Raw genomic sequence first — 18,957 nt, 5'->3', positions numbered from 1 at the left:
AGAAAGACAAATGTATTCATAGAAATAAAACAACTCAGACGGTGTTTTTAAAAGGACTAGCTCCCCTTTTTTCCCAATTAAAACTTCTGAGCAAACTTCTTTTGCATCCCTCTTGTCCCTAGAAAGAATCTTTGCAGTGGTCCTCTCCCAAGGGATTTATAACCATAAGAAAACCAGGTATTTTGCCATTCTGGTTGGAGAAACAAAACTGGCCTAGACATAATTCCCTGGCTCCTTGGGACAGAAGTTGAGGGAATCCCATCTCTGTTTTATTGGATTTTCCCTTCTCAAACGCAGGATTTGGAAGAGGATCTTTGAATTGTTGGTGCACCCTCCAAAGACAAGACGAGGCACAGAGCCAGCAACCCTTTGGCCTTGTCTTATGATGGTTGTTAAAAGCACTAAGCGTCCGGGGTGCTTGCAGGGATCCACAGAACTGCCCCTCTCCGGCCCCCTGCGGGTGAGCGCGCTGGGTCGACCCCCCGCCCGCGAGGCGGGCCCCGCCAGTAGGGGGCGTGCGGGAGCTGCGCTCCCTGGGCGCTGTCCGTCCCAAGGGGGCGAAGAGCGTTTCCTACTGCGCTTCTCCGCGAGCAGCGGTGATGGGTGACCACCGCGCTGTTCCTGCGATGGGACGCTCTCCAGTTCCGACTCGGGACTCCGGCGGGCTGCCGCTACTGCAGAGTTTCTCGGAGACTGGGCTGGGGGCTGTGCGGGTGGCCAGGGTGGCTCGAAGGCTGCGTGGCCGCGCCTCCGCCTCCCCCTTCTGCGAACCCTAACTACGTGGCTACATCGCAAAACTCAGGAGCCACTTGGGCCCGGCGTTCGTCTCTACGTGAGTCCCCGGAACCTTTCCACCTCCTCCTGCCGGGAATAAAAAGCGACCAGGCGCGAGGATTTCATTGCATCCTTGCAGGGACACACCAAAATCCCAGCGATGACCCTGACTAACGTTGGAAAGTTACAGCCCACAGCTGAGCTCTTCACCACGCGTCCTTAACCTGCCTCTCCGGAGGTAAGTTGCGTGGTGCAGGCTCCTTGCTTAACTTCTTCATCCCTAGAAAAGTGGCTGCTTCCCCGCCCTAACCTACCCTGTGACACTCAGTCCCTCCCTCCTGTCCTGAACTTCTAACTGTTCAGTTCTGAGCCTTGTTTTGGTGCTAGTTGGCTGCTCTTCTTCCCACCTCTGCTCTACCTTCCTTTGGAAACCATCACTTCCTATTCTGCAAAATCATACAGCAAACGCTTGCTGGAGTGGACTCCTGGGATGGCGGAGCTTTTTGGTTGTCGTTGGTTGTGGATTGAAGACAGAAGGGGCTATTAAATTCTATTCTGTTTCCTTGTCCCTTTGGCTCCTTAAACATTTGTTTGATTAAAAACGCACAAGTAAAAATATATTCCCATTCTCCCCGTTTATTAGGCAAATTGATGAAGAAATTAAAGAAAGAAATTGGGCAATCACACCCTATTATTCCAGTCCTGACTACAAGTTAGTAGTAACATATGGTCGTGGGTGTTTATTTATTTGTACGAAAGTCATCTTGTGAAATAGAACAAACAGAGAATTCCTTTTGAGGAGCACTAAGTCCATTTGACACCCTCTTGCAGTGATTGCCTATTTCATTTAATTTGAAGGGCCCTTGACTTGATCGTAAAATTTAAACCATTGTCTGTCATTGTGCCCTGAGATTCTTCTATTGAAGTTTATTCTTTTTTGTTTAAAGTCAATATTCTTTGAGTGTCCCCTTAATAAATCACAGTTTACCACTTGGGAAAGATGAGATCAGAAAATGGTATTGAAGAAAAGTTCTGGTCTGGAATTGAAGAAACACGGCTAACTTCAGAAAACCTTGTGTTCCGGTTTTGGACACAGTTCTACTGCTAATTGGCAATGTGACCTCTGTTATTCCACCCCCATCCCCCCTCCCCAGATCCCCAGTACTGGGGAACGAATCCTGAAGTGCTTTACCAGTGAGCTACCTTCCTCCCCAGTCCTTTTTATTTATTTATTTATTTTTTTAAATTTTGAGACAGGGTCTTGCTAAATTGCTGAGGCTGGTCTTGAACTTGTGATCCTCCTGTTGCAGCCTTCCCAGTCACTGGGATTACAGGTGTGCACTATGGCATCTGGTCTAGTTAATCAATTATTTACTTGCTCAGATCTTCATCTTGCTCATTTCAGGAACCTGAGACAAATAATCTCTATCCATTGTCCAATGACTGCTAAATTCAGTGAATTCTTGATTCTTGTCTTCCTTGACTTATCAGTGATGGTTAAGAAAATTGACCACTCTCCTTGAAATGCTTTCTCCTTGAAGTCTTACGAGGTTTTATTTCTCCCTCTTTGTCTGCTTCTTCTCAGTCTACCTGACTGGTTTTTCCTCCTCTTCTCTAAATGCTGATGTTTGGGGTGTAAGAGGCCTCTTTTCTACTCCCCTGCATGCTCTCCTCTATGACATTTAAAATCAATACCTTGACAAACTCCCACCTGTATGCCTCCAATGTCGACATGTTCTTCTCTAAACCCCAGGCTCAGGCATCCAGATGGCTTTTTGACATCTTCCATGATAGTCATCTCAAAAGTAGTGTGTCTAAAGTAGTGAATCCTGATCTTCACCCCCAAATCTGCTTTTCCCCAAGTCTTGTCCATCCCAGTAAATGGCGACCCTATCTATTATGGTTTCAATGTGTCTTCAAAATTCATGTGCTGGAAATTTAGTGCCTAGTATAACAGTGTTGACTGGGAGCATTTTAAAAGGTGGTTAGGTCAGGAGGATCTGTCCTCGTGGAGAGATTAATGTCCTATCATGAGAATGGGTGTGTTATTGTGAGAATTGGGTTGTTATAAAAGTGACTTTAGGGACTGGGGTTGTGGCTCAGCAGTAGAGTGCTCGCCTAGCATGTATGAGGTCCTGGGTTCAATCCTCAGCACCACATAAAATAAATAAACAAAATAAATGTATTGTGTACAAATAAAAAATAAATATTTAAAAAAGTGACTTTGGCCCTCTCCTGCTCTCTCTTGCCCTTCCACCTTCTGCCAGGAGATAATCCAAGAGGGCCCTTGCCAGATACCAGATGTCTTGATGTTCGACTTCCCAACCTCCAGAACTATAGGAAAGAAATCTCTGTTCTTTATAAATTACACTGACTGTGGTATTCTGCTACAGAAGCACAGAACAGTCCAAGGCTCTCTCCATTCTCAAGCCAAAATCCTTCAGTCAACTTGATTTCTACCATCAGACTAGCCTAAACCACCCTCTCTCTAATTGAACTGTAGTCTAGCCTCCTACCTGGTCTCCCTGGTTTTTCCCTTGCTTTCTTTTTTTATTTTTTAGTTGTAGTTGAACATAATACTTTTATTTTATTTATTTTTATGTGGTGCTGAGGATCGAACCCAGGGCCTTGCACGTGTGAGGTTGAGCGCTCTACCGCTGAGCCACAACCCCAGCCCTCCCTGGCCTTCATACTCCACACAGCTACAGGAGTAATATACAAGTTAATTGGGTCCGGCAATAGATCAAAACTCTTCATTGATTTAGCTCATTCAGGGACCTGCAGGATTTTGATTTAGTCTTTATTTTTTCTGTCATCTGTTTCTGCTGTCATTTGTCACTTACCAACACTGCAATTGTTGGCCTCCCAGTTATTACTCCAATATGCCAAGCATAACCCTGTCTCCGGGGCTTTGCACATACAAGTCTCTCCATTTGGAATATTCTTCCCCTGAACAGTGCATGGCTGACTGCAATTTCCAGCTGACAAATGTTTGGTTAAAACCCTGTCTCCCCATCTCCATCCTAGATGTGAACTGTGTCTTCAGTGCCTAGATTGGTGCTTGGCACTAAGGTTATTGCACATCTTTATTAAATTCATGAATCTGGAAAGTGATAGTATTATATTTATAGCACAAGGCTAAAGTGAAGATCATACCATGAGGCCAGTTTTTATACTGGAAAGAATTCTAAATTTATAGTTGGACAAATCTGGTTTCCAGTTCTGTTTACATACTTGCTAGTACTGTAAACTTCTCAGAAGGTCTATTTTTCAAGTGTGTGGAGTGGACATATTATAATACCTGGATGGTTTATTGTGAGCATAAAGTGAAACTAAAAACATAAAGCATATAGCTAAGAGGAGGCTAAAAATTGACCAATTTTGATAATTCACATGTGAATGTGCTTCCTAAGCTATAAAACAGCATACATGCATACAGAACTCAAGCTACTGAGAACTATTGTATGCAATGTAGTTGTGTTAAGCGTTTCAGGGTGAATGGTGCTCACAACAAATGGAAACTGAGAAAATGAATAACTGGTGGTATCTATATCTCATATCTACAGACTCCAGTGGAGTAGAGAATTCCCATTTTTGTGCATAATTTCCTTTATCTTGTGACCCTACTGTGCCTAAGGAGGCAATGCATATTCTTATTATCTCATTCTCTCAAAAAACCTGTACATAAAAACTCAGCCAAGTGATGTAATACAAGTGTGTTAGTCAGCGTTAGGTCACTGTGACCAAAATACCTGATAAGAATGATTTAGAGGAATAAAAGTTTATTTTCTCAGGGTTTCAGAGATTTAATCCATGATGGGCAGACTCCCTTGCTCTGGGCCCAAGGTGTAGCAGCACATCATCGCAGAAGGTCACCGCTGAGGGAGGCTTCTCCCTTCATGGTGGCAGGGAAGAGGGGAGGGGAAGGTGCTGTGGGGAAGAGGAACCCTTCCAGGCACGCCCCAGTGACCTGCCTGCTCCAGCCATGCCCCATCTGCCTACAGTTACCATCCAGTGAGTCCATTCAAACTAGGATGGACTGATTAGGTTATAGCTCTCATAACATAATCATTCCACCTCTGAATATTCCTGCAATTAACAGAGTATACCCCGATTTGGGAGTACACTTCCTATCCAAACCATAATACCAAGTATTAGGTGGTAAGAAGCTACAGTTACCATTTTATCAGCATGGTCCTGCTAGATGAGTACTAACTAGTTGTTTTAATTAAGCACACAATGATAGGCTCCAGCTGTTCAAAAGGGAATATGACATATTCCCTTTATTTTCAGAGAATTCACAGTCTCTTGCTCTGTTTAGTCCAGTTTTATAAGGTGTGTATAACTCAGAATGTTTGAGCACAGGAAGAGGTCAGCTACATCAAGTTTTAACTGCAGCAGTTCAAAGACAAACAGCATTCTGAGACATTTTTTTCCCCGTGAAACTGCAAAGGGTAGGCCATATTATTGAGACACAGTTATTCAATATTCTTGGAAACATCTAGGGTTCAGAGGGTTGGAGGTGGGGATGTGTGAGATCCAGATTCAGTGAATTGAGGTTTCAGACTATAGGACTCCTAAATAAATGAGAGCAGTTTCAGGATTTCCCTGAGGGTTCCCAAGTAGTCCAGTGTTGGTTGTGCTATATTCTTTCTCTGGTTTGCAATCTGTTCCCCAGTACTAATGCAAGCTCTGAATGACTTTAAGAATTCAAGCAGAGTGCGGGAGCTTTCTCTAGATACACCGGCCTCCCAGAAGTCCTGCCTCTGAGAAAGTCCCCCTGAGCCAGGGGTGATCTTGAGGAGAAAAGTAGAGTGTACCCCAGTGATAAGCCAATGATCCCTACATTTGGGGGCTCAGTCAGGCTACAGTTACCTGAACCTAGGGAGCAGAATAGTTTACCTGATGCTGGGACCCCACATTTGACGTTAGGAAGGAAGATCATAAGTGAAGAAATTGACTGTAGCTGGCAAATGCCCCCATTTTCCTATAAAGAGGTCTTATAAGCCCTTCCAGTACTGGGACCAGGATTTATTCATCTGCTTGGTGTTGTGCCTCATGCACACAATATTATAGTTATTTATCAATGATCCATAGATTTATTACCCTAGCATATTAATTAGTCTTATACATATTTGTTAGGTTTTCTGGAATATTCCTTGAGCATTCTGCTAGGCCTTGGGAATACAAACTAGAATTATGACCTATTTCCCAAACCTAGTATAACTTCTGTCTTTATTTTTATCACCGTATTTATACTAAAATCAACTTGTGTTTACCTTTCAAAAACCTAGGGATCTCAACAAAAAAATAAAACTTTTGTAAACATAAATCACAGAGAAATACAGTAAGATGATTATTTGTGTTACTTTCTCATCTCTTTACTTTTTAAAAATGTTGATTAACACATGGTAGAGCACATTGGCTCATTTAATTCTTCAATGATCCTCAGCCCTATAGTTAGAGTGAGACAGAGTCCAATGAACCTCCAACCCTTGGGCTCTGTCCCCCAAAGAAGGTAACTTACTTCATTCATAGTACACTGTAGCCCTGGGAGAGGGCTAGACGTCTGCTGCTCTGTGTCCTTGAACCCTCACCTCCTGGCTTGAGCTGCTTTCAAATTCCTGCACGCTGAAGGGAAGGAAGACTGAAAGCTAGTGCTGATTTGTTTTGAATTTTCCACTGTGTCTTGGACTGGTTCAAATACCTTTCTTGAAGAAAGCAGATTTCATGAGCTACTTCATTTATTTCTGGACTATTGAGACACCAGCAGATATGATTCAAGAATCTGAACATGAAAACATGTAAAAATACATGACATTCATTTGAAGCATGTGTAAGTCTCTATCATGGACTTCATGTTGTCCCTGAGCAGCCTGTGGTGTCATTTGAATTATCCATCATCCACAAAGCAGGCTTTGTCTGATTTTTGTGGCATCCATTTGTTCTTGTCTGTCTTTTCTCCCTTTCCACAATATTCCCACGATTACCGACACAACAACTCGTTGTGCCCTGTTTGAATTTTGCACTTGAATCCCTTTGATTAAAGATCTTGACATGAAATCTCAAAGTGTGATTTTTCTTCCTTCAGTGAAGTCTTGTGATGAAAAGATTCTGTTCTGTGTGCAGTCTGGAGAATCCCTTAATTGGAGATTGGCGGACAAAGTTTCATTGGATGGGACTGCTTCTCCTTTCAAAGTGGTTGCTGTTGATCTTTCTGAGCTCCAGTATCCTGGAGAAATAACATAATTAATGATGGGACTATTTATCTTTGAAGAATTTTTCTTCTTGTATTTTAATGATTTTCCAATTGTGTCATGTCTGAGTTTGCTCTTTTATGATTGCAACGCTATCCATCTATCATAAGATGTTGTAGTTACATCATACAGAAAAGCCTGTAAATGTATATATCAGGAATTAAGAAATACATCTAATGCCGCATTTATTTTATGTATTTACTTAAGACTGCTGTGTGAAGGTTTATATGTAGTGGAATATATTTCCACTGTTGGAAAAAAAAAATCTTTACATAAAATGTTTACAGCAGGTTTTAGGAATTTCATTTAAAAAATACAGGCTTCTATGGCAATTAATAGAAATCAGAAACTTAATCCTAGGTAATGCCATTATAGCTTATGAAAAGTGAACAAGATGAGAAAAGGAATCTTTTAGATAAAGAGCTATTTTCCCTTTTTCAACCATTAATTCTGCCAACTGGCTAAGTAAGGACCCATCTGGCATAAGTAAGGGACACACCAGTCAAGACAGAGCTGCTACCTTCAGACAATAACAATATTTTATGATTTTTTTTGCTTTAGATTTATATGCCTGTTATCCCCTACTTTTAGAACTGACTTTTCATGAAGTTTTTAATAATGGAGTAACTTTAATAAAAACCAGTTAATTTAGAATGATGGAAGGAGAGAGTCAGGGCTTGATAAGAATAAATTTTCCCTTTTCAGGTCACTATTGACTTCTCATGTTTGTCAGAAATGAATGTACCTGATGAATCAGAAATATATAATTTTTATAAGATATTTGACATATAAAGGAAATAATTTCTGGAGGTAAGTGGAAATAAGGGTATCTACTATTGTCATAGATAGTTTTCTCCTTTCTTGTCTGTTTTTATAATATAGTCCATTGTGTAGTGCTGTACAAATACCTCAGACTGGGTAGTTTATAGCTCCCCAAACCTTGCTTTTGGGGGAACACATCCAACCATGGCATCTTGTAATAATTTACTTTTCTTTTAGTTAGCATGACTAAGTAGGTAGATTATCACCCCCATATGGCATTGCTTGAATGTAAAATACAGTGACAAAAGCCTCATTAATGGAGCATTGCCAGAGGCATACCCTCAAAATACACGAGTACAGATCCACAGCTTCTATATTTGAATAATGTAAAGGAAATAGATTTTTCTCATTAATAGTTTTTTTCAATTATGGTTAAACCACTGTTAAATGTTACCAAGTAAATTATATTTTGTGCTTTTCTTTTAGTTCCTCAGCTCCTATGGAGAGAAGCATGGTCATTTGAGTTTTGATTTTCTTTTCGAGGGAACTGTGTGCCTGCTAACTGCTGCAAAAGTAAAATTGCCTGTAAGTTAACTATTGTAGTCACTTTAATAACCATGTAACCATATCTTAAAGGGAAACTATCTAAGACAATATTTATGTAAGTGACTCTTTGTGAAATTTAAAAGATGTTAGTGAAGTGGTACCCCCCTTTCTCAACTGAAAAATCTTAACTGGGCCTCTCCAGAAATCTTCACCATGGCTGATTTTAGGACTGTCAGCAAAAGAGTCTCTGCAAAAGAGTTCAATGTAGATAAACTTCCTATTTTCGTGTCACCCTGTTTACTTGGCCACTGGCCGAGAAGATACCAGCACTCCAGGTGCTGGACACCCCCTTACTAGTTTTTACAAACATATCCAGTATAGCACTTTGAAGAAATGTACAAACAAGGCCTCTGGCCTTGAGCTGAGCTTCACAGAGATGTCTACATTTTTAAGATAAGTTACAATTGGGCCCATGGTAACAGCTGGCAGGGGAGGAAAGAAAGGGGAGATGAAGCTCCCCCTTCTTAGGTGTTGTCCTTGAAGAGTTAACTTGCCCAAAACAGTGAAAGAAAAAGCTGCTTTTATGTGAACTTATGCAGACTGTGAACTTCTGAGCCCCTCCCCTTACACACTGGGTATAAAACTCTGAAACTCCCTGAACCCTGAGTTTGATTGATTACAGCAAAGGCTGTACCCTCTGAACCTGGCTGCAGCCAAAAAAAACTGTTTCCTGCTATCTTCGGTGCCTTGCCTCTTTGGCCCTACAACATTTTGAACAAAACACAAGCGGGACAGCAGCTATATACAATTAGAGCAGGCTCCCACCTGGGAAGAGGAGAAAGCCACACAGTCAAAGAGCAACACCTAGGTAAGCACAATGTGGCTGCCACACTGGGACCTTCACGGAACCGCACCACTGCCCTCGAACCTTGGCAGACAGCCCACAGTGAGATTGACATAGGTGACTTTTATACAAATTATGTCCCAGGTCATCAGTCTCTGCTAAGATTACATTAGAATTAAGAGTTGGAGAATCCCAGCGGCCAAGATCCTGCACTGGGAGATAACAAAAAAAATTCCTTCATCTTAAAATGCCAGAGGTTCTATGTATGCCTCCCTTCCCTAAATGACAGTTCCTCCCAGGGGCTCGAGTACACCATCCTTGGGACAGCACTGGACTCTGACTTAAAAGCCCATATCTATCAAGAAAAAGGTCAAATACATTGGTCACCATCTGACTCAGCAACAGAACAGAACAACCACTGAGCCTCAAAAGAAACAGATCTGCTCAATTCCAGTCCCTTCAACCTGCCATCAGACTAGAGAATTCTTGGGGGCTACTGGGTTCAGCCATATATGGATCCCCAACTTTTAGTTATGACAAAAACCCCTCTATGAAGCCACAAAGGGGGGAGAATGAGATCCTCTAATATGGGGGTCATCTAAGCAAAAGGCCTTTGAGGACATTAAACAAGTACTCACCAGTGCACCTGGATTAGGGCTCCCTGACCTCACAAAGCCTTTCTTTCTATATGTCCATGATTGATCTGGAATGGCTATGGGAGTTTTGACTCAGATGCTGGGGACATGGCACCGTCCAGTGTCCTATTTGTCTAAACAGCTGTACTCTGTAGCCCAGGGCTGGCCACCTTATTTATGGGCCCTTACAGCCACAGCTCTTCTGGTGTTGGAAGCTGATAAACTGGCCATGGGCAAGAACTGGTTTTCAGAGTTCCTCATTCCATTTTGACATTGTTAAAATATAAAGGACACTATTGGTTGACTAATGAAAAAAATGGTCACATATCAGGACATGTTATGTGAAAACCCATATATCTGCGTTGAGGTCATCAGAACTCTAAACCCAGCGACTTTGCTGCCCATTGGACCTGGAAAACCTGACCACAAATGTGTTGAGGTCATGGATAAAGTGTTCTCCAGCAGGCCAGACCTAACAGACCAACCTCTCAGGATGCTGATGCAGAGTACTTCACAGATGGAAGCAGTTTTATAAAAGATGAGGTATGTTTTGCTGGATATGCAATGGTCACTCTGGACTCTACTGTCGAGGCAGAGTCTCTGCTTTAGGGAACTTCAGCACAAAAAGGAAGACTTATTGCTTTGACTCAAGCACCTCAGTTGACAGCAGGATTCTGTGTGGATATTTACATAGACTCAAAATATGCGTTCTCTACCCTTCATGTTCATAAGGCCTTATGTAGGCTAATTAACTCAGGAGAGAAAAAACAGGGGGGGACATGATGTATGGTAAGAAATTCTTTGGATGCACTGTGGGCTCCCAGGAAGGTTATGATTATATATTGCCAAGGTCATCGAAAGGAAAACACTGTGGTTTTTCAGGGCAACTGGAGAGCTGACAGAGAGGACAGGTTAGCTGTCTGCAAGAAACAGGAAGAAAATCCAGTCCCAGGTTTAAGTTCTGCACTTCTGCCTGGCTGAGTATCTAACAGAATGGGAGCCAACATACTCCCAACATGAAAGTAAGTGGTTTAAGACTGAAAAAATTTTTTTTTCTCCCAGGTGGATAGTGGAGATTTTCTGATGGCTGGAATAGCCATCCTGGAGATTCTAGCCCCAGCCTTTATCAGACTGTTTTGCAGAAAAACATGTTGGACATACAACACTTGAGACAGTTCTGAGTCGACATTTCTATGCCCCCTAGCCCACAAGCAACACCTGGATGATCTGCAAATAATATGAGGTTTGTGCTCACAACAATCCTTGTCAAGGGCCAAAGCTCCCACCAGGAATCCAAACTATAGGAGGAGCACCTTTTGAAGACTTGAAAGTAAACTTCACTGAACTACCATGCTCACGGGGCTATAAATAACTTTTGGTTTTTTGTGTGTTCATACTCTGACTGGGTGGAAACTTTTCCCACTCGCACTAAAAAGACTAAGGAGATACTAGGATGCTTCTCTGTGAAATTATTCCAAGGTTTAGTGTCCCAATAATTATTGGCTCAGACAATGGGACAGTTTTGGGGCAGAAGTGATAGGATCACTGAACAAGAGTTTAAATATCAGATGAAAGTTATGTACTGCCTATAGGCTGCAGAGTTCTGGTAAAGTTAAAAGGATGAACAGGACTGTAAGGCTCAATTGGGTAAGCTGTGTCAGGAGACTCACATTGTGATGAACTCCCTGTGGATTACATCCACTCCCACTAGGAGGACTAGATTCTTTTCTTTTGAGATAATATATGGGAGGCCCCCCTCTTACTAGGGGACTACAGGGAGACTTAAGAGAGATAGGAAAATTAACCATGGATCGACAGCTTCAGGTCTTAGGGAAAACTTTACAGGTTCTCAACCAATGGGTTAGAGAAAGATTGTCAGTAAATTTGACCCAGGTGCACACTTCTTCAAGCCTGGAGATTGAGTCTGGGTCAAAACATAAAACATTCAGCCCCTAAACTTCTTTGGAGGGGCCCTTTCAATGTTATTTTATCCACCCCAACTGCAGTAAAGTTTGCAGAGATAAGTCTCTGGATTCACTACACCAGACTCATTCCTGCAGCTGAGGACTGGGAGTGCTCTCCAGATGCTGCTATGCCCTTGAAGCTGACCATCTGGAAGAAAAAGGAGCACCCGAGAAGCTTGAGAATCAGAAGGACAACAGCCCTGCTCCATTCACACCAGAAGCTGACTGGTCTACGCATGGCCAAAGCTTAAGGAGACTAAGGCCCTGTTTCAGCCACACAGGAGGGACTGGCTGATCAATGCACGGTGAAAGATAAACTTCCCACCAAGACTAATGAACTCTTTCAACCTCTGAGATAGTTCCTATGCTGTAATGCTTTGCCACTCCTTGCTTCTAGATATATACACAATTCTCTATTTGGTTTTTGGTACTGGTTTGATAACAGTAACTCCTACTGACTGGACTCCAGGTAACAAAATTTCACTTATATTTTTTTATCTTGCTTATATAAGTTTTCTAGGATTTGTTTGGTGTTATTAGTTTGGCTTTGTTAATTTATGCTGTTTAACCTATGCTAACCAAAATGTTAGTCTATTATTTAGTTTGGTTTCCTTTGATAACCTTAAGAGGTTCTGTTCTACTCCTATTCCAACCATGGAGATCATATGAACCATGTGTCAAGACAATTCACTGTAACCAAGAGATGGTAAAACATATATTTAGGACCTGTCCCAGCAGAGGAATGCTATAGATGGATGACTGTTTGGAAAGGAAAAAGAGGTCCATTGGAAAGAAACTTGATTTAGGAAGTCACCAATCTTGGGGTGAAGGTAACTGGCCACCCCAGAAGATTATTGCCACTTATGCTCCAGATACCTGGGCACAAAATGGCAGTTGGAGCTACAGAACTCCTATTGACATGTTAAACAGAATTATCCACTTACAAGCTGTACTAAAAATTATTATTAATCAGACTGCCACAGCCTTTGACCTCCTAGCCACAAAACAGACCAGATGCTAGTGGCTACCTATCAAAACTGCTTGACATTAGATTACCTACTGGCTGAGGAAAAAGAAATATGTGGAGAGTTGTTGCATCCAAATGGATGACAATAGACAAACAGTTAAGAATATAGCCAAAACACAAGAGAACTAGCACATGTCCTAGTTCATACCTAGAAGGGCATTAAAGTTTGGGTCCCAAACTTGCTTTTGGGAGATGGTTTTCAACTCTTGGTAGATTTAAAAACTTAACTGGTGTAATGGGTATTCTGCTGTTAACCTGTTCATTGCTCCCATATTTGGCTCCACCGTGCATTAAAACTATTGGGTCCACTAAAAAAGCTGCTGTTGAAAGGATGACAACAACTAAGGTTTTGGCATTATATAAGGCTTTAAGCCAAGATAATAGTAATGAGGCTCTTAAATTTAAAGGATTAAATTATGGGAAGCATCATTAAAGGGGGGAATTGAAGTGGCACCTCCTTTCACAACTGAAAAATCTTAACTGGGCCTCTCCAGAAATCTTCACCATGGCTGATTTTAGGACTGTCAGCAAAAGAGTCTCTGCAAAAGAGTTTAATGTAGATAAACTTCCTATTTTCGTGTCACCATGTTTACTTGGCCACTGGCCAAAAAGATACCAGCATTCCAGGTGCTGGACACCCCCTTACTAGTTTTTACAAACATATCCAGTATAGCACTTTGAAGAAATGTACAAACAAGGCCTCTGGCCTTGAGCTGAGCTTCACAGAGATGTCTACATTTTTAAGATAAGTTACAATTGGGCCCATGGTAACAGCTGGCAGGGGAGGAAAGAAAGGGGAGATGAAGCTCCCCCTTCTTAGGTGTTGTCCTTGAAGAGTTAACTTGCCCAAAACAGTGAAAGAAAAAGCTGCTTTTATGTGAACTTATGCAGACTGTGAACTTCTGAGCCCCTCCCCTTACATGCCGGGTATAAAACACTGAAACCCCCTGAACTCAGGGTTCAGGGGATTGATTGATTACAGCAAAGGCTGTACCCTCTGAACCTGGCTGCAGCCAAATAAAACTGTTTCCTGCTATCTTCGGTGTCTTGCCTCGTTTGTCCCTACAACATTAGGTGGTATTATTGTTAGAAAATAATGTGAGGACATTTTGTTATTTACCATGCTTAAGTCAGAATTATCTTAAGGAAGTATAATACAGCTAACAATAAAGGGCTTTGTTCACAAAAATTGTATTGATATTGTAGTCTTATTTATGAAACATTTTATAAAAGAAAAACCTAAATGACCCCAAATAAAGAAATAGTTAAGTAATGGGCCAGATCCTGGCAATAATGTCTTATATAGTCATTAAAATTATGAAAAGTCTTAATGTGGAAAATAGCCCATGCTGTCATATATAGCATGTGATAAATGTCAGTTGGTTTCAGTGGATTAAATTTTCTTATTTTAATATGTCAGGTCTAGGAATTGGCCAGAGGCATGGAATATCACAGCAAAAATTCCATTTACACAGATTTATTAGACATAAATTACGCTTAATCGATTATTAGCTTGTTAGAGAATATGTAAAAGCTTTTATGTAGTTATATCATCAACTTTGTGATATTTATTCTATATAAAAAGCTTCTTTACTGGGTAGAATTTTTTAAAAAAACTGTCCCCTTAGTAGCATAAGTAGACCATCTAGTTTGTGCTTTAAACAGCATTTCAATCACAAACGGGTTACTTTTGAATAACTTCACCACCTATGGTAATTCTTACTCCAAACTACTCTCTTACTTTTCTGCATTTGTTACTATAGTCTGTCAACCAAATGTGAAATCATTGATTTCTCATGAGAATTAGAGTCTAGTAATTAGAGTTTAGAGAATTAGGTCTAGTAATGAATGTATAATATTGATAACTTTTAGATATTAATAAATAAAACTTAGGAATTAAAACTGCTAAGAGATCACAAAAGGGAAGTTGTTACTTTGTTTAGTCATTTTAAAGCCTTTCTTCATCACTTTGATGATATGTCATATCTTTCTATTGATTACATTTTGAAATTTATATGGGATTAGTTCATATTAAACAATATAAATATTGCAATTTTAATGTTTAATGTAGCCTTGCAAATAATTAAAAGGTTGATTAATCCAAACGATTGCCTCTGAGATAGCCAAATAAATTTTGCAGTGAATAATATTCTATTTCTATATTTTAGAACTTGGGCATGTTCCTGATTCTGCACAGACTACCATGGTTCTTTGAATAAAGGATATTCACCAAAAAAGGTAATCAAAAATATTTGTCATCTAGACATCATAATTTCCAATATTTAGCAGAGTCTCAGACTTTACGAATGTGAGCCCCCCACACACTTAATAAAACTTATGTATTCAGTAAATAACTCAATCAATATTAGCCACCTTGTCATAGTTCTGTGAAAAGAAACTATTTACCACTTTATAGAAAAATACTTAAAAGCTGTTGTTAACCCACCAGCATTTTGGGGTGATTTGCAGTCAGAATTAGAACTGTACTGGTTGTTTGCTATCAGCCACTCCAGGTCTTCTGCAGCTTGGGGAAGATATTTTTAAGATGGCTCCCTGGAGGCAATGTGAAACAAGTAACTATGAGACCAGTAAATATTTGCTGACTTTACTAGAACCAAATCCCGGAGTCTGGCCTCATTATCACAGTGCATTAGATTTTTGGGGTTAACAAAGAATGTCTTTTGCAGTCAAGTACTGAGGTAACTTCTAGTTGCTTTACCGAATATTTCTTTTTGAAGCATTAAATTAAATGCATTAAAATGTATCTCAATTTAAGAAACATCAGTCCCTTAGAATGATCAAGTTCAACAGGAGACAAAATAGGAAGGGTGGTTGGGAATGTAGCTTGGTGGTAGAGCATGTGCTTAGCATGCATGGGGGCCCTGGGTTCAGTCTCCATCATCATAAAAAATAAAAGTGGAATATAAACATGAGGAGCTTTGAATATTTAGTTGTCTAGATGTAGTTAGTATATACTACTTAGTTTCATTAGTGAGGATTTCAGAATATATCCAAGAATTGGGAGGGATTGTTTTTAATATCATTATTATCCACTAGGGGGAGGCATATCCCCTTTTTAAAAAAGCAATGTGGGGGATATTGGGGAGGGAGTAAGATTATTACAGTATACTGCAAAAAAAGACAGCAAAATATTGTCAGATTTACAAAAACTTTTTCTAAATCAGAAAAATTGGTGGTAGATTTGTTATTTGTACATTATCTTTCATTCACAATCTTAAAATGTCAATTTATCCATATTTATACCTCTTGCTATGTACGTGCCAACTAAAGAGCTAGACATCACTACAGAGTCCAAGACACCAGTGTGTCAATGTTGAAAGGGTGGAAAAAGAAACTAGTTTAGGGCAGGAATTTGCATTCATAGAAGTAACTGTTGAGGTCCTATTGGGAGGGATGGGATTGGCTGTAAAGCAGAGGGGAATCTAGCTTTAGGGAACCCCTGGAAAGAAGGAGAATGGTGGCAAAGAATGAGAAATAAAATGGTGGAGGGGAGACCCTCTGAAGACATTGGGGGGAAATCTGGATGGTGCCATGTCTCAGGAAACAGGAAGGAGGGATTTTAAGAAAGTGTTGATGGTGTTGGAGGAAGAGGCCAGGGGTGATTCTGAATAGGTGGAGAATTAACAACAGAGAAAATGATTTTGTACTTGACTAGAAAGAGGACTAGGGGTATTAATTCTAATTCCATGCACTGAGTAATCATTCTTTGGCCAGTGAATAAGATTGACCCAGCAGAGCATTTAAACACTTTTCAGATACATCCGGTCGCCCTTGTCATTAACTACAAGTCCACGTAGAGTCTGACACAGCAGATGAGAGCAGAGAAAGAATGGGAAGAACAGGATTTTCACTTTGCCTCTGTCCCTAACAAGCTATGTGATCCTGGATGAGCCACTTAGCCTCTCTTTCCCTTGCTTTCTTTATCTATAACTAGATGGTTGGATTATATGAAGTATTAAATTGGTGTATTAAATTATTTTTATTATAAAGTATTAAATTGGCATTCCAGGACCAGCTTCAGGGAAGCTGGGGTGCCTCTGAAATTATAAGCAAGAAATGTTTTTCACTTGAGGGAGAAGATCCGTGGCTTTTATCAGATTCCCCAAATGGCTAATGAATCCTCAAAAGCTAAGGTTTGTTGAATTAGATGATCATTAAAGTCCTGTCTATTTTAGAATTCCAAAATTTTAAACCTCTAGCTTTAGCTATTCTATTTCACATGGTTTGTCTCAGCAGATCACTGTCAGAGAATGAATTAGAGATTAGAGTTTTTGATATGTAATTGACTGGATCAGTCCCCCCTAGAGAATTGTTGAGAAAATTCAGGGGATTTTAAAAGTTAAGATTAGCCATTTCTTTAATAGCCCACAGATGTTTTATGAAGACCCAACCTATATATCTTTATTCAGTAGTTACTAGCCATGCATCTGATGATCATAAATACCAGAAGTGACTGCAGCCTCATAAATACAAGTTGTAGATGCCATTACCTTTAGTGTGTTCATCTGGTGATCAGATTCCCATCAGAGTGATCGCTATGGTGATTCTCTTTTGGAAGATGTGGCAGCAGAGCTGGGGATACCACTCCTCGGGTTTGTGCCACTGACCTTCACCAGAGGGCCAGGAAGTCTGGTGTAGATTTGGAAATGGCAGCTGTCAAAGGAGATGACACCATGTAGGAGGTTATTAACATTTATATATGCTCCAAAGCAAGAAACCATTTTGTCAGTTGATATGTAATCATGATAATTTAATTTGTTATAATTATTGGGTAACTCTTAGGACTGAGCCCTGGAAATCCCTTTTTGATCTATTGACTACTTTATAAAACCTGGTATGTCAGTTTCCTAGATTGGTTAACCATTTGTGTTCATTAGTTTTCTCTCACTATAATGAAATATCCAAGATAATTAACCTACAAAGGAAAAAGGGTTATTTTGTCTCCCAGTTTTGGAAGTTTCAGTCCATGACCAATCAGCTCCACAGCTTTGGGCCCCGAGGTAAGACAACACATCATGGTGGGAGCATGTGGTACAACAGATTCTTATATCACGACCTGGGATCAAAGAAGTGACCAGGGTTTCACAATCCCCTACAGGGACACACCCTTAATGACCTAAAAACCTCCCACTAGTTCCCACAGCCTAAAGGTTCTACTATTCCCCATAGTGCCACCCTGGAGACCAACCCTTTAATAAACGAGCCTTTGGGGAGACTTTCAACATCAAAACTATAGCAGCACTTATATTTATAAACCGCTTATGGATATGGTATTAAGTTGTATTGTTTCATTGAGACAATGTGTAAAGTGACTTTATGCACTTCTGGGTCACATGGAAGATTAAACTGAAATGTGCTTCTTATATAGCATGAAGTTATTTAGCACGATCAATTCTCTATCTTTCTAATCTTACCATTATTTTGGTTCCATGTAACAGGTTTTACTGCAGGTAATACATCCTGTGTGTTACAACAGGAAGGAAAATGACATTTATAATACTTCAATTTGAACATTTCAGTTTGAAAAGCTAAATATTTAAGGCAAGTATTGCACTTTTCTATTGGAACTTTTCCCTTAGCATCTGAGCTTGGTTCCCTGTGAAATGCAAGAATTGTGGAAAATTCCACCTGTGAAATACAAACACAGTTTTTGTAGGTTATTAGGTACTGGAAATATTGGTACTAGCTGTCAAGAACACAACATAATCTATTAATTCACTTATTGGAGTATAAACAGATTTGCTAATTAGCTTTATTTCCCTAAAGCAATTGGTTTCCTTCACATAAGCCTGCTAAAAACACTATCTGTACAGAAGGTTTAGATTTATGATTTGTGAAACTGCTCTGGAAATAAACTCTTTTCAGAGCTGTCCTCTTGATGTGAAGATAGTGTATTGTGAGTTTACCTTTATCCTTCTAGAAAAGGTTCTTATATTTTCACGACCTACAAGGAAACAGTGATGAGTGGATCTCATTGATTGATTTTAAATATGGCCTTGCATTACCATGTGGCAGTCTTCTACTCTCATGACCACAGTGTGGTGACGGGGCTGTAATATAGCTCAGTCGTAGAGTGCTTGCCTATCATGTTTAAAGCCTTAGGTTTGATCCCCAGCACCACAAACGC

General features: G+C 40.3%; 1 long non-coding RNA gene across 1 annotated transcript; it reads left to right on the top strand.

Moving 5' to 3' along the window:
* The first annotated feature begins 589 nt into the window (after nt 1–589).
* On the top strand, nt 590–18,372 carry LOC131424722 (uncharacterized). Its single transcript, XR_009228186.1, has 4 exons — nt 590–1,012; nt 8,280–8,378; nt 14,978–15,047; nt 18,269–18,372. It is a non-coding gene; the product is annotated as an uncharacterized LOC131424722 (long non-coding RNA).
* The last annotated feature ends 585 nt before the right edge of the window (nt 18,373–18,957 follow it).

This window comes from Marmota monax, unplaced genomic scaffold (assembly GCF_021218885.2).
Source record: "Marmota monax isolate L192 unplaced genomic scaffold, Marmota_monax_Labrador192_F-V1.1 WCK01_AAM20220418_F8-fsc00002, whole genome shotgun sequence".
Lineage (NCBI taxonomy): Eukaryota > Metazoa > Chordata > Mammalia > Rodentia > Sciuridae > Marmota > Marmota monax.
The sequence above is the reverse complement of the archived record's forward strand: the minus strand, read 5'-3'. Positions and strand labels throughout refer to the sequence as shown.